The 15,756-nt window shown below is 40.7% G+C and overlaps 1 protein-coding gene and 1 pseudogene across 1 annotated transcript in view; both read left to right on the forward strand.

Moving 5' to 3' along the window:
• Positions 1-15,756, forward strand: part of UGT8 (UDP glycosyltransferase 8) — a 186,339-nt gene that overhangs the window by 138,369 nt on the left and 32,214 nt on the right. The gene's annotated exons all lie outside the window — the stretch shown is intronic.
• On the forward strand, positions 3,931-5,297 carry LOC102825300 (annotated as a pseudogene).

The raw sequence follows: 15,756 nt of genomic DNA on the forward strand, positions 1-15,756 counted from the left end.
GTTCTGCTGTGCATGGGGTCGCTATGAGTCTGTTCCAACTCGATGGCACCTGACAACAACAACAACTTCCTCTTCGGAATCCAGCTTGAACCTCTGGAAGTTCTCTGTCAATGTATGCTTGCAGCTGTTTCTGTATTACCTTTAGTAACACTTTACTTGCATGGGATATCAAAGAGATTGTCCGATGATTTCCACATTCCGTTGCGTCACCTCTCTTTGGAATGGGCACAGATACGGATCTCTTCCAGTCATCCCGATAGTTGTCTTCCAAATTTCTTGGCATAAATAAGTAAGTACCTCCAGTGCCACCTTAATTTCTTGAAATATTTCAATTTTTATTCCATCAATTCCTGAAGCTTTGTTGTTTGCCAATTCCTTCAGTGTACCTTGGACTACTTCCTTCAGTATCACTGGCTCTTGATTATATGCTACCTCTTGAAATGGTTGAACATCGACCATTTCCTTTTGGTACAGTGGCTTTGTGTATTTCTTCCATCTTCTTTTGATGCTTTCTGCATCATTCAATAATTTGACCAGAGAATCCTTGTATATCAAAAGTCGAGGCTTGAATTTTTTCCTCAGTTCTCCCAGCTTGAGAAATGCTGAGCGACTTGTTCCTTTTTGGTTTTCTGACTCCAAATCCTTGCACATTTTGTTGTAATATTTGACTTTGTCTTTTCAAGCCGACCTTTGAAATTTTTTGTTCAGCTCTTGTACCTCCTCATTTCTTCCATTTGCTTTATTATCTCTATGCTGGAGAGCAAGTTTCAATGATTCTTCTGACATTTCTTTTGATCTTTTCCTTTTTTCTTGTCTTCTTAATGACTTTTTGCTTTCTTCCTGTATGATGTTCTTGATGTCTTCCCACAACTCTTATGGTCTTCAGTCTTTAGTGTTTAATGTATCAAATGTGTTCTTCAGATGATCTCTGAATTCAGGTGGGATATATTCAAGGTCATATTTTTTGTTCTCGTGGACTTGTTTTCATTTTCTTTAGCTTCAGTTTGAATTTGCATATGACCAACTGATGGTCTCTTCCACAGTCTGCCCCTGGCCTTGTTGTGACTAATGATATGGAACCTTTCCATCATTTCTTTCTGCAGATGTAGTCAATTTGATTTCTGTGTATTCCATCAGGTGAGGTCCATGTGTATTATCTTACCTTATGCTGTCTAAAGAAGGTATTTGAAACTAACAATTCTTTGGTTTTGCAGAATTCTATCATGCAATCTTCAGCATCATTTCTGTCACCAAGGCCATATTTTCCCACTACTGATCCTTCCTCTTTGTTTCCAGCCTTTGCATTCCACTCACCAATAATGATCAATACATCTTGATTACATGTTTGATCCATTTCAGATTGAAGAACTTGGTTGAATTCTTCTATTTCATCCTCACTGGCTTTAGTGGTTGTTGCATAAATTTTAATAACAGTGGTATTAAGTGGTCTTCCCTGTAAGTGCATGGATATTATTCTATCACAGACACCATTGTACCTCATGACTGATCTGGATATGTTATTTTTGACAATGAATACAACACCATTCCTCTTCCATTTTTCCTTCCCAGCATAGTAAATCATGTGGTTGTCAGATTCAAAATGGCCATTATCAGTCCATTTCAGCTCACTAATGCCTAAAATATTGATGTTTATGCATTCCATTTCATTTTTGACAATTTCCAACTTTCCTAGATTCATGCTTCGTACAGTCCATGTTCCAATTATTAGTGGATATTTATACCTGTTTCTCTTCATTTTGAGTTATGCCCCATCAGCAAATGAAGGTCCATGGGATTTACTCCAATGGGCTTTACTCCATTTTCATCATCATGGTCAACTCTACTCTGAAGAGGCAGCTTGTCGCTTGTCACATTTTGAGTGCCTTCCAACATGAGAAGCTCATTTTCCAGCACTGTATTTGACATTGTTTCTCTGCCATCCATAAGTTTTTCTGTGCCTAAATATTCGGAAATAGTCGTCATTCCTTCTTCCTACTCTGTCTTTGTCTGGAAGCTCATCTGAAACCTGTCCACCATTGGTGACCCTGCTGATACTTACAATAACCGTGGCATAGCTTCCAGAATCACAGCAACTCACAAGCCACCACAATACGAGAAACTGACAGACGAGTCGTGTTGGCTATGAGTAAGTCCTGTGCTTGTTGATAGAAAAGATAATTAGAAGCATTTACTGATGAAGATAAAAGACTATAGCCTTCAACATGGAGTATACCTCAACATGAAGAAAACAAAAATGTTTACAAATAAACCAAAAAGCAACATCATGATCAATGGGGAAAATATTGAAGTTTTTCTCTTAGATATTATCAAATATCTTAAGGCAATGAGTTGCTGAGCCTAGAAGCTCAGGACCATAGTCTCAAAGGACACCATGGTCAATTGGCATAACATTGTATACAAAGACAATGTTCTACATCCTTGGATGTGTAATATCTGTGATATTAAAAGCTCACGATTAGCCTTTGAATGTGCAACTATTGATCTCTCCATATGTAGAAGAAGGAAGAGTGATAAGAATTGAAGAGGCTTGGAATCAATTAGATCAATGGACTAATGGAACATGTGAACACCAGTCTCCATGACTCTGATACCAGAAGAACTAGACAGTTCCCGGGTACCACTACCAACTGCTCTGAAAGGGTCACATTCGAGGGTCCCGGATAGAGTGGGAGAAAATGTAAAACAAAACTCCAAATTATTTAGTAAGCAAAAACCAAAACCCAGGCTTACTGGTCAGAAGACACTGGAGAAACCTGAGATTGTGGCCCACGACCACCCTTCAGATCTGGAAAGAAACTCATCCTCATAGCCCAGTTTTCAGCCAAGCATGAAATAGGTTTATAGGGAAGGACAATAACACTAGTAAGATATGCTCACCATGGAAAGGTCAATCATTCAAAATCAAAAAGGCAACGTTTTCTAAAGGACAAAGTTGAGAAGAGATGTGAAGGTGGGTGGATGCAAATAGGAATCACAGGGACAAAGTGGAATAACTATTGTTGCACGTAAAGAATTGTAATTATTGAGATGAAATAAAGTGTCTGATTTGTTGAGTGTAAAGTTGATGATCTTGTATGTAAACTATTCACAATAAAAATTTTTTAAAAAATTGAAGTTTTCAAGGATCTCATTTTACTTAGTTCACAATGAATGCTCATGGAAGCAATAGTGAAGAAATCGAACAACATAATCCATTAGACATATCTGCTACAAAAGACCCATTTAAAATGTTAAAGATCAAAGATGTCACTTTGAAGACTAAGGTGCACATGAGCCAAACCATGGTATTTTCATTCAGTTCATACACATGCAAAAGCTGAACAATGAATAAGTAAGACTGAAGAACTGATCTATTTGAATTATGGTGCTGGCAAATAATATTGAATATACCATGATGAATGGGCACTTTTGTCTGGGAAGAAGTGCAGCCGTAAATTTTCTCATAAGTGAGGATTGCAAGACTTCTCTCACATACTGAGGTCATGTTATTGGGAGGGACATCCTGCATGGCAAAGTACAAGATTAACAAAAAAGAGGAAGCCACCTTTTTTAGTGAGTTGAATAGACACAATATCTGTCACAATGGGCTCAAGCCTAGGAATGATTTGTGAGCACGATGCAGGAACGGGCAGTATTTTAGTCTATTGTACATAGCGTTTCTGTGAGTTGTAACTGACTCCACAGCTCCTAGCAACAAAAACAATGACTAATGATTGTGATTATATATTTATTTCAACCAGTTTTATTTTGATATGCCTAAAATAGGGTGTGCAAAGTACAATTAAGGGAGTTTCTCCAGGGAGGCCGGTTCTGAGGAGATTGTTGGAGTGGTGTCCTAAGCTGGCAGTGGCGTAATCTGGAACAAAACAGACTCGAGGTGCGGTGTGAAGACCCCAGGCAGCCCTGGACATGAACATACTGAGTGGAGGTGGCGGGCACAGGGCTCAGGCAGAAGGGGGCCTGCCACAGAAGCTTTGTCAATAAGCCCATGCGGGACTGGCTGCATCCCAATGACAAAGTCATGGGACCCAGGGTTTCCTACTTGGTTCAGTACCTGGGCTGTGTGGAGGTCCTGCAGTCAATGTGTGCTCTGGACTTAAACACCTGGAGTCAAATCACCAGGAAGCCATCAGTCTGGTGTGTGAAGCTGTGCCAGGTGCTAAGAGGGCAACAAGGAGAAGAAACCCCTGTAGCCACCCACTCAGCTCCATCCTGGGCAGGAGTAACCTGAAACTTTCTGGAATGCCAATCACACTCAGTCTTTACCAGCAGCCTCAATCTCCTGGCAGCTGACTGCAAACAGATCATCACCAACCACCACATGCAATCCATCTCATTTGCATCTGGCGGGGACCTGGACACAGCTGAATATGTTGCCTATGTTGCCAAAGACCCCATGAATCAGAGAGCCTGCCACATCTTGGAGTGTCCTGAAGGACTTCCCCAGGATGTCATCAGCACCATTGGCCAGGCCTTTGAGTTGCACTTCAAATGTCAGGAACCCACCAAAGCTAGTCATTCCCCACAACAGGATGGCTAGCTTTGATGGCTCCGCTTGGGATGATGAAGAGGAAGAACTACAAGACCATTAGTACTGTAATGACTACCCAAGAAAGGAACCCCCTCTTGGAGGGGTGGTGGACATGAGGCTTCAGGAAGGAGCCACCTCAGGGGCTGCTCGACCCACTCCATCCTGTGCTCACACCCCCAGCTGCCTGGAGGCTACACTGCCTGTGGTGGGAGACACAGACATCTGCAAACATGCCACCTCCACCACCTTGCCCAGCAGATAGAGAGCTCTATGATGAGCCCTCCTACATTAACATCCAGAACCTAGATAAGGCCCAGCAAGCATGGGGTGGGGACATGCCCCCCAATCCTGCCGTCAATGGCAGTGCACTCTGAGATATCCTTTGATGATGCTCTTCAGATGCCTCCTATTCAGTTGGTGTCCATGGCTGAGCTGCTCCAAGGGAAGCCCTGGTTCCATGGGAAGCTGAGCCTGCAGGAGACTGAGACACTGCTGCAGTTCAATGGGGACTTCCTAGTACGGGATAGCATAACCACGCCCGGCCAGTATATGCTCACCGGCTTGCAGAGTGGTCAGCTCGAACACCTGCCACTCGTGGACCCTGAGGGTGTGGTTTGGACAAAGGGTCACCTCTTCGAGATTGTCATTCATCTTGTCAGCTACCATATAGACAATCACTTGCCCATCATCTCTGCAGGCAGGCAGCGAACTTTGTCTACAGCAGCTTATAGAGCGGAAACTGTGATCCATCCCAGTGCTGCCTTCTTAAAGATGCCCTCTAACCCTTCCACCCTGTGCCTTGACTCTCAAGACCTCTTGACTTTGTGTAGGAGCTGGCAGAGTGTTGACACTGAGGCTCAGCATCCAACTGAGAAGGTTTGAGTAAGGAGATTGGGGTAGAATCCTGCTTCTCCCCAAAGTATTAATTTACAGAATGGTCCCCTTTCATAGGCTTTGCTTGTGCCAACCTGATATCTCCTTCCCCGAGAAGGTGAGTGATTGAGGCCTGGGCAGTGCCTCCTTATAATTAAAAATGCCCTGTGGTGGTAAGCCCAGTGGAACTATCACCCTTCCTGGAAAAGGGGAATGAATATCTTTGGTCTATCACTGGGCTCAGGGTATCCCCCAAGTCCCTCTAAATATCTACCCCACCCCACCCCACCCTAGTGTTTCAACTTTGTACCTTTGACTGTCTCCTAGGTCTGAAGATATTTTATGCAGAGAGTTCTCGGGCTCCTGAGGTTGAGGACAGGAGTTCTGACACTTTGGCTTCTGAGACCCTGTCCTCTTGCTCTGCATCCTCTCAATTTGGGGTTGAGAGAAGACAGACAGGAGAAGCAGTTGTCCTCTCTCAGGGCATATGTAACCCTTACAGACTGCTCCAGAACCCGCCCCCCTTCCTGGCCAGGGGGGAGATGACCCCCTCCCTTTCTCAGGGCCCCTCTCAGAAGGGGTCTGTATATACATTTCACAAGCCCCTCCTTCTCCCATGTTACATGCATGTTATAGTCTACAGCCAAAGAGTAGCCCTTCCTCCTGTAGCCTCTGCCCCGCCTCCATCTGCTGGAGGAGGGTGGGGATGGGATATGTTTTGGCCTTGGAAATTGGGCCTCCTGTACACTTAACTCTCTCAGGAGAATTTGTGGAGAGACCAGGGTTATCTAGACTCTAAAGCAGTAGACGATCCCCACATGCCATCTCTACATTTGGAACTGCTTTTATTTTTTTATTTTATACACATTTATTTTAGGGTTGTAGATTGACTTTTCCTAATTTTTTTTTTACATGGTTTATTCTGGAGCACAAAATTATTATAATCCACTATGTTTATGTAATCACCTCTTGACTTTCCAAAACTCCTTTTACAATTACTGGCTTTTTTCCTCACCCAAGTCTGTTTGGTCCTGGTGTGGCACTGTAGCACTGGACTGCTAACTGCAAGGTTGGCAGCTCAAACCCATCAGCCATTCCTTGGAAAACCCTATAACAGGGTCAAATTGAGTTGGCACCGAAGTTGACAGCACTTAATAACAGTTTGGGACTGGCAGCAGCATCTTTTTTTTACGGGAGACCTGAGGCAGAGAAAAGCTGATTAAGAGTTAGGACTAGATAAACTTGGGCCTGTTCTGGCCAAGGCTGGGTGCTCAGAAGTCTTGCTAAGTGTTGGGAACATGAGAACCTGCAGCTGTATTTATTACGAACCTTCTCTCCATGCCAAACCCTGCCCTAGACTTGGTTTGGCCACAGAGAAGTCTGCACGCTTGCTTTCAACCTCATAAATAAGGAAAAGTTGACTGTTTTAACTCTTCGCCTCCATGTTTTGTGTGGATGTTTTCACAGGTCTTACTGTGTAGTAAAGGAGTTCTGGTAGCGTAGTGGTTACAAATCGGGCTGTGAACCTTAAAGTCAGCAGTTTGAAACTACCAGCCGCTCCGCGCGAGAAAGATGAGGCTTTCTGCTCCCGTAAAGATTTACAGCTTCAAATAATGTACATGGTCGCTATGGGTTGGAACTGACTCGACAGCATTTGAACAACAACAAAAACCTTATACTAAAGGGAAATAATCCTCACTAAAGTCCACATTTCTTCTAAAAAAACCAAAGTACAGTTAGGAATGTAGATGTTGTTGTTAAGTGCCGTCGAGTTAGTTCCAACCCATAGCAACCCTGAACAGGGTTTCCGAGGCTGTAAATCTTTTCGGGAGCAGAAAGCCTCATCTTTCTCCCGCGGAGCAGCTGGTAGTTTCGAACTGCTGACCTTGCAGTTCACAGCCCGATTCGTAACTACTATACTACATACATTTCAGTTAAAAAAATAATATGTATTTCTTTTCAGACATCCTACACAGGATAAATAATAGGGTAATTTTTAGTTGGCAAAGCACTTTTATATATTTGATATCATTTAATAATTACAACATTCCTATGAATAATTAGTATCATTTTTAAGAGATGAAGGCACTCAGAGATTAGGTGTCTTGAATGAGATAACACTACAATTTTGAAGTTGGGGTTTGAAACAAATCTTTTGCCAAGCAAATACATAAAAACAATGATGAACACATTTTCATTTTGAATGATAACTTTTTAATTTCCAATGCTAGTTTGTTGTTTAATAAGTTTTGAGTAGTATTCTTGGTTGTTGTTAAGTGCTGTCAAGTTGGTTCTAACTCATAGCGACCTTGTATAGGATTTCTAAGGAGTAGCTGGTGGTATTGAACTACCAACCTTGCAGTTAGCAGTTCAATGCTTATCCTATAGCACCACATTAGAACTCCATAGGATTCTTAGAAGTAGGCCAATAATCATGTTTGATATCACAACCATGACATATGAAAAATTTTCATTGTTATCTTGCCTATTAGGCTTTGTGAAATTAATATTTCAGTCCTCTACAAACCACCTGAAGTCTTGGCGTGGTGCTGTGGGCTAATGCACTGGACTGCAAAGTCACTTTGAACCACAAGGTCAGTAGTTCAAGCTCACCATCTGCTTCTTGGAAACCCTACACAGGGTCACTATGGGCCAGAACCAACTTAGCAGCACTTAATAAGGGCAACCCATCTTACCATGCAGATGATTTTTTAAAATCTGAAAAGAAGACTATTGATTTGTTTTTGTGAACGAAGCAGAGACACCAATAACTCAGTCCTTAGTACTCCCATGATTTTCTTTGTGTAGGAGTTTTGCATAGTCCAGGCATTCTTTGCTTTGGAATGGATGGGCCTAACAAAGAATGCAGTGTTATTAGTTTCTCAACTGTTCTGACCCCCTCTCAAAGCTTCTGTTCTTGGGGCAAAGAGAAGAGTAGGTTTGCCACCAGGACAGTCTGTCCCCATAGATCAACCCTGTTGAAAGTCTCCCTAGAGGTCTCTTGAGATTCTTCTAGTAGTCCTCAGAATCAACCCTAATGAGGATAGAGCTGGACTTTCATAATCCAGTTTTAATTTATTGTATTGATGCTGATGTGATTTTAAAAAGAAAGCTACTTGTATATTTCTGGAATTGGGACGTTTTACACTGAGCACATTTAAGATGAAGTTTTTTGTTTATTTCTAGTAGAGAAGCTTACTATAGTTACAAGGACATATCCATGATTCCCTTCTCTAAAAGTCTCAAGATCTTATTTCCCATTTTTTAAATATGTATTTAAATCATCCTCTGTTTCTCAGCATCTATCATGTCAAATTGTTGCCTAATTTTTTTTGAAACTTCCCACTGTTTGAACAATTGCTCGCTCAGTCTAACTGTGGTACATGGCTCAATTCCTGTTCCACCCTAGTTCCTACCTCACAGCATAGATTCTTTACCCTGACTCTCCCAGAAAAGCATCCATGTAGGGGGTGTGGAGAGGGGAAGGGAGACAAGCTACCTCTTACTGCCTTATTTTTGCTAAGACCGTGTCAGCACATTTGGTGTTTAAATACTATAGGAATTAAAAATGGCAATATTGATGCATGAATTATTTCTGTAAAAATTTCAGCATGAGACTGATCCTATGAAGTAGAGGTTAAAGATAATGTTGTTGTTGTTAAGGGCTGTCAAATCAGTTCCAACCCATAGCAACCGTATATAGGGTTTCTAAGGAGCAGCTGGTGAGCTTGAACCAACTACCTTGTGGTTCAAAGAGACTTTGCAGTCCAGCACATTAACCCACAGCACCACACTAGTATGGTACACCACTCCATAGTCCCTGAAATCAGCCTCCACTCCTCCTCTCCCTCACATCCCAGAGTTCTACAATATACTGCAATGTTTCATGGAACTGAAAACTGTCAAGGAAATGACTTATGTAATTGTGGAGGCTGAAAAGTCCCAAATTTGTACTTCAGAGACCAGCCTGTAGGATTCTCTTTACCCACGTAGTCTCAAGATTTGAGGAATTCAAATGCAGCAAGTCAGATAATAGACTGTTGATACACAAGGGTTTGGGAGTGGGTGAATCAGGTCAGGTGATGGGCCACAAGTCCCATGATCTGGAGGTCTGATGAGATGGACTAGGCACAGCATCCAGAGCAAGAGAGAGAACTTTGCCAAAGCATTCCTATTTATTGGACTCATTCCTATATATTGGACTACTGCAAAGTGGGTCTGTAATCGTGCCCTCAAGGAAAACTAAGAATGGTGACTTGAGTCACACCCTCTAGCAAGGTGGGGCATCCTGAATCTTTAGTTCCACGTTAACCTTTACTCCTTAAAAACCTACTTCCACTGAGTTAATTCTAACTGATGGTAACCTTATACATCTTTACAGGCACAGAAAGCTTCCTATTTCTCCTGCATAGTACCTAGTGGATTCCAACATTTGACCTTTTGGTTAACAACCCAATCGATGAATAGCTCACTATACCGCCAGAGCTCGTTGCTTCCTCTCCTTGTTGTTAAATGCCCTAGCGTCCATTACAATCCTTAAAGACACTGTATAGGGTTTCCAAGGAGCAATGGGTTTGAACTGCCAGCTTTGCAGTTAGCAAAGTGCTTATTCTACAGCACCACACCAGGACTCCTTTGCTCCATCTTAATCCTTGTTGCTGTTATTAAGTGTCTTAGGGTCAGTTTCAACTCATAGTGACCCTGTGTAGGAATCCTGAGGCTGAAAATCTTTATGGGAGTAAATATCCTCATCTTTCTCCTCCTTAGAGTGGCTGGTGGACTCTAGCTGCTTGTGGTTCGCAGTCTTGTGCTTATTCTACAGTCCCACACCAGCATGCTCCTTATTACTTATTTCCACCTTAACCCTTGTTGTTGTGTGCCACTAAGTCAGTTCAGACTCATAGTAACCTTGTATAGGATTTCTGAGAGCAGCAGGTGGGTTTGAACTGCTACTTTACAGTTAACAGTCCAGTGCTTATCCTACACTGCCATATTGTAATCCCACCTCACTAACAACTTACTTCAAAGTGGTTCTACTTCATAGACAGTATGATTTACATCACAGAATGGAGGAATACGACTGGAAGTGCCATAATATATAACTAAATACCCTGCATCTATGTTGTTGTTGTTGTTATGTGCCGTGGAGTCGGTTCCGACTCATAGCAACCCTGCACAGGATTTCTGAGGCTGTACATCTTTATGGGAACAGAAAGCCTCACCTTTTTCCTGTGGAACAGTTGGTAGTTTCAAACTGCTGACCTTAAGGTTCGCCTGATTCATAACCACTACGCTACCAGAGCTCCTTACCCTGCAGCTATACTAGAAATCAAATGATTTGCTATATTGATCATGATAATAGAAAGTCAAGTACTTTAAGAGATAGCATTTGATTATAATAAGAATTCTTTAAAATCTGAAATGTACAATCCATGTTTTCTTATTACCCTACCTTTTCCAAACAATGGGCTTACGACAACTTATTTGATCTTAGAAGACAAAATGGTCATTTTTGTTCTGAGGTTTCCCAGAACAAAACATGTATAACAATGTTTAGGTAGCTATCTAAATTTGCTACTTTAATGCTGTTGTTGTTGTTAAGTGCCCTGGAGTCCATTGGTTTTGAACCACCAACCTTGCAGTTAACAGTCCAGTGCTTATCCTATAGCACCACTTAGTAATACAGTGAGAGAAGTGTCTGTGACCATTGGTGGTAATTACCTGATCAAGATTTGATCCATCATTGTTTTACATTTGTTCGCATTTGGAAAAATATAGCATTCTTCCTTTACAATGATCAAGAACAACCATAGAGCCAGGTTCTGAATTTGGCCATGTTGAGATGCTTAAGGCCTAGAAAAATACTGTGACTAAAGCTCAGACATCTGCGCTTCCATTCCTGTCATGCCATCTAGTGGAGAAATGTGCTGGCAGTGTATGCAGACTGAATACGAAGGACTGTGTACAATGTCTAAATACACATATTGAGTGACTGAATGTACAACATATATATATATATATATGTTGTGTGTGTGTGTATACGTACACACTAACATTCATTAACGTGTAAAAGTGTTTGTTGTTGTTAAGTGCCGTCAAGTTGTTTCTGACCCATAGCTACCCTGTATAGAGTTTCCAAGGAGCAGCTGGTGAGCTTGAACCACTGACCTTGCGGTTCAAACGACTTTGCAGTCTGATGCATTAACCCACAGTGCCACACCAGAACTCCATAAAAGTGGTACTGCTATTAAATATTAGTTGATGTATTAAAACATAAAAAATGAATCTTTATAAAATATGGAGTGTAAGAATATTAAATTTTCCAAAATGAAAAGTTGTGAGAGACATTGAATCCTACAAGTATCATATGTATTATAAAACAATAGTAAGTAAATAGTTTTGGTAGAAATCAGAATTCAGAGGGCACCACTTTACATCAATGGTGTTGGAAGGACTGGCTGGAGATATTAGGTTAAAAATAAAATGGGACACCAGCCTCCTTCCTCCCTTCAAAATGAATTTGGAATAATAAGACATTAAAGAAATGAACATGGTAAAACTAGTAAACTAAATAAAGTATAAGCATTTAACAGGTAATCTTGACTTGAGACCTACTCATAGTGACCCATAGGCCAGAGTAGAACTCCCTGGGATTTCGAGGTTATACATCCTCATGGGACCAGATAGGCTGGTGGATTTCAACAGCTGAGTTTGTGGTTAGCAGCCTAATGGGTAAGCTACTTTAGTACGCAGGCTTCTTTGAAATTAGGAGAGTTTGCTAAATAAGACAATAAAAATAGAGGCTATTAGGAAAAGACACCGTCCTTCTAGGGGCGAAAAAAAAGGTGGAAAGATAATTACAAAACAGTATTATTTAGTATATAAAAACTAGATTCAGTTGTCTTTTATGTTAAAATTAGTTATGTAGTAACCTATTGATATCATATAATTGTCATATATATAAATTAGAAATAAATGGAAAAGATTTGAATTTGTGTTCTCGGAATACCTTTTCCATACTTAAGGCCATTAAGTAGGATGTTTTCTCAAGTTTGCTTTTTCTCCTCCTCATTATTTCAGGCATTTTTTCTAATGTCATTTAGCCTTTTTAAAGGTCTTTCATACTCTTGAGAAGTTTGATTGCTCTATAGTGTTAAGTTAGTCTTTATGACTCTTCTCATAAAGCATTGCTGGTATTGTTATTAGGTGCTGTCCAGTCGATTTTGACTCATAGTGACCCTATGCAGAATAGAATGAAACTCTGTGTGATATTGCACCATCCTCACAATTGTTGTTACACTTGAGCCCAATGCTGTTGCCATTGTGTCAGTCCATCTCATTTGGGTTCTTCTTTTTCGCTGACCCTCCACTTTACCAAGCATGATGCCTTTCTCCAGAGTCTGGTCACTTCTGATAACATATCCGAAGTATGAGAGATGAAGTTTTATAATCCTAGCGTCTAAGGAATATTCTGACTGTACTTCTTCAAACAGATTTGTTTGTTCTTCTGGCAGTCCATGATGATTTCAATATTCATCTCCAACAGGATAACTTAAAATTTTAGCATCAGTTTTTCTACGGTCTGCCTTACTTATTGTCCAACTTTCAGATGCCTATGAGGCAATTGAAATACCTTGGCTCGAGTCAGGCGCACCTTAGTCCTCAAACTGATAACTTTTCTTGAACACTTTAAAGAGGTTTTGTGTAGCAAATTTGCTTAATGAAATACATAATTTGATTTCTGGACTGCTGCTTCCATGAATGTTGATGGCTGATCCAAGAAAAATGATGTCTTTGACAACTTCAATCTTTTCTCCATTTATAGTAATATTATTTATCAGTCCAGTTGTGAGGACTTTTGTTTATATTTAGGTGCAATTCATACTGAAGACTATGGTCTTTGATCTTCATCAGTAAGTATTTTAAGTGTTTTTCCCTTTCAGAAAGCAAGATTATATTATCTGCATATCACAGGTTATTAATGAGTCTTCATCCAACCTCATACCACATTCTTCTAAATGTAATACAGCTTTTCAGATTATTTGCTTATCATATAGAACGAATAAGTATGATGAATACAGCCCTGGCAATACACCTTTTCTGATTTAAAACTTTTTAGTATCCCTGTTGTGTTCAAATGACTGCTTTTTGTCTATGTACAGGTTCCTCATGAGCACAATTAGGTGTTCTGGAATACCCATTCTTGGCAGTGTTATCCATAGCTTCTAATGATCTGCACACTCTAATGCATTTGCATAGTCAATGAAGCACAAATAAACATCTTTCTGGTATTCTCCAGCCAATATCCATATGATGTCAGCAGTGATATTCTGTAGTTCCATGTACTCTTCTGAATTGGCTTGAATTTCTGACAGTTCTCTGTCCATGTTTTGTTTCAGCCATTTTTTAATTATCTTCAGAAAATTTTACTTGCATGTGATATTAATATTTTTCAATGATTTCTACATTCTGTTGTGTTACCTTTCTTTAGAATGGGCACAGATATGGATCTCTTCCAATCATTTGGTTAGATAGCTGTCTTCCAAATTTCTTGACATAGATGAGTGAGCATCTCTAGTTAGTTCTGCATTAGTGTCTTGAAGGATTTCAACTTTTCTTCCGTCAATTCTTGTAACTTTGTTTTTTGCCTGTGCATTTAGTGCAGCTTGGGGGTTTTGCTTCAGTAGCTTCAGTTCTTAAACATACCTTCTTGAAATGGGTGAACATTAAGCATTTCTTTTTGGTACAATAACTTTTATTATTCCTTCCATCGTCTTTTGGTACTTCCTGCATCGTTCAATATTTTGCTGTGTTTTTTTTTGGAAGTTCCATCGAGTTGGTTCCGACCAATAGTGACCCTGTATAGGGTTTCCAAGGAGCAGCTGGTGAGCTTGAACCACCAACCTTGCAATTCAAATGGGTTTGCAGTCTGGTGCATTAACCCACATCACCACACCATAGACTCCCCCAATACTGTAAGTGGAGGTTTGAATTTTTCTTTCAATTTTTTCAACTTGACAAATGTTGAGCATTTCCTTCCCTTTTGAATTTCTAATTCTAGATCTTTGTACATTTCATTGTAATACCATAAAATATTAGTGATACCTTTTGTGAATTTCAGCTGAATATCAGAGTATGAATTAAAAGCATTAATCCAAAGTTGATATGTTGTTGTTGTTGTTGTTGCTATGTGCCGTGGAGTCGGTTTCGACTCATAGCAACCCTGTACAGGATTTCCGAGGCTGTAAATCTCTACGGGAGCAGAAAGCCTCATATTTCTCCCGCGGAACAGCTGGTAGCTTCGAACTGCTGACCTTGTGGTTTGCAGCCCCATTCATAACCACTACGCTAATCTATTTTTTTAAAATCATATTTATAAACAAATAGCATTTCTTGGGAGACAGGTGTTTATTTTTCTAGTAGGTTTTTTTCTCTTCCAAATAATTATAACCTAACTCATTCACTGGTGTGGCGCTGTGTGGGTTAAAGTGCTGGACTGCAAAGTTGGTTTGAACTGCAAGGTCGGCAGTTCAAACTCAGCAGTCGCTCCTTGGAAACCCTATACAGGGTCGCTGTGGGTTGGAACCGACTCGATGACATTTAACAACAATAACAACAATTTATTCACTCAGTAGCTAGAAGAATATTGCTCTCAGTCTTCTTGTTATTGTTACGTGTCATCTATTCGTTCTGACTCACAGTGACCCTTTATAGCATGTCCGAGCTTTGGAAATATTTGCAAGAACAGAAGCCTCATTTTTCTCCAGTGTAGGAGCAGGTGGGTTTGACCTTGTGATTCACATTCCAGTGCTTAGCCTACAAAGCCACCATGCTCCATGGACTTAGAGTAATCATATTATGTATTACAGACACAAAATTAGACCTTACCTCCCCTACTTCCAGCATACTAGGATGTGGTGGTGTGCCATAGTGTCAGTTACAACACACAGAGATCCTGTATAGGGTTTCTGAGGCTGTAAATTTTTACCAGAGCATAAAACCTAATTTTCTCTCTCAGAATGGCTGCTGTTCTAACTGCTGACCTTGAGGGTAACAGCTCAACTTGTAACCACTACACTACCAGGGCTCCTTGAGTAGGATATTGTTGTTGTTGTTGTTAAGCATTGTTGAGTCAGTTCCAACCCATAGGGACCCTGTGTAGGGTTTCCAAAGAGCAGCTGATGAGCTTGAACTACTGACCTTGATGTTCAAACGGCTTTGGAGTCTGGTGCATTAACCCACAACGGCACACTAGGACTCCTTGACTAGGATTCTTGTTGTTGTGTTGTTGTTGTTGTTAAGTGCCATCGAGTCGGGTCCGACCCATAGCC

This window comes from Chrysochloris asiatica, unplaced genomic scaffold (assembly GCF_000296735.1).
Source record: "Chrysochloris asiatica unplaced genomic scaffold, ChrAsi1.0 scaffold00188, whole genome shotgun sequence".
Taxonomy (NCBI): Eukaryota; Metazoa; Chordata; class Mammalia; order Afrosoricida; family Chrysochloridae; genus Chrysochloris; species Chrysochloris asiatica.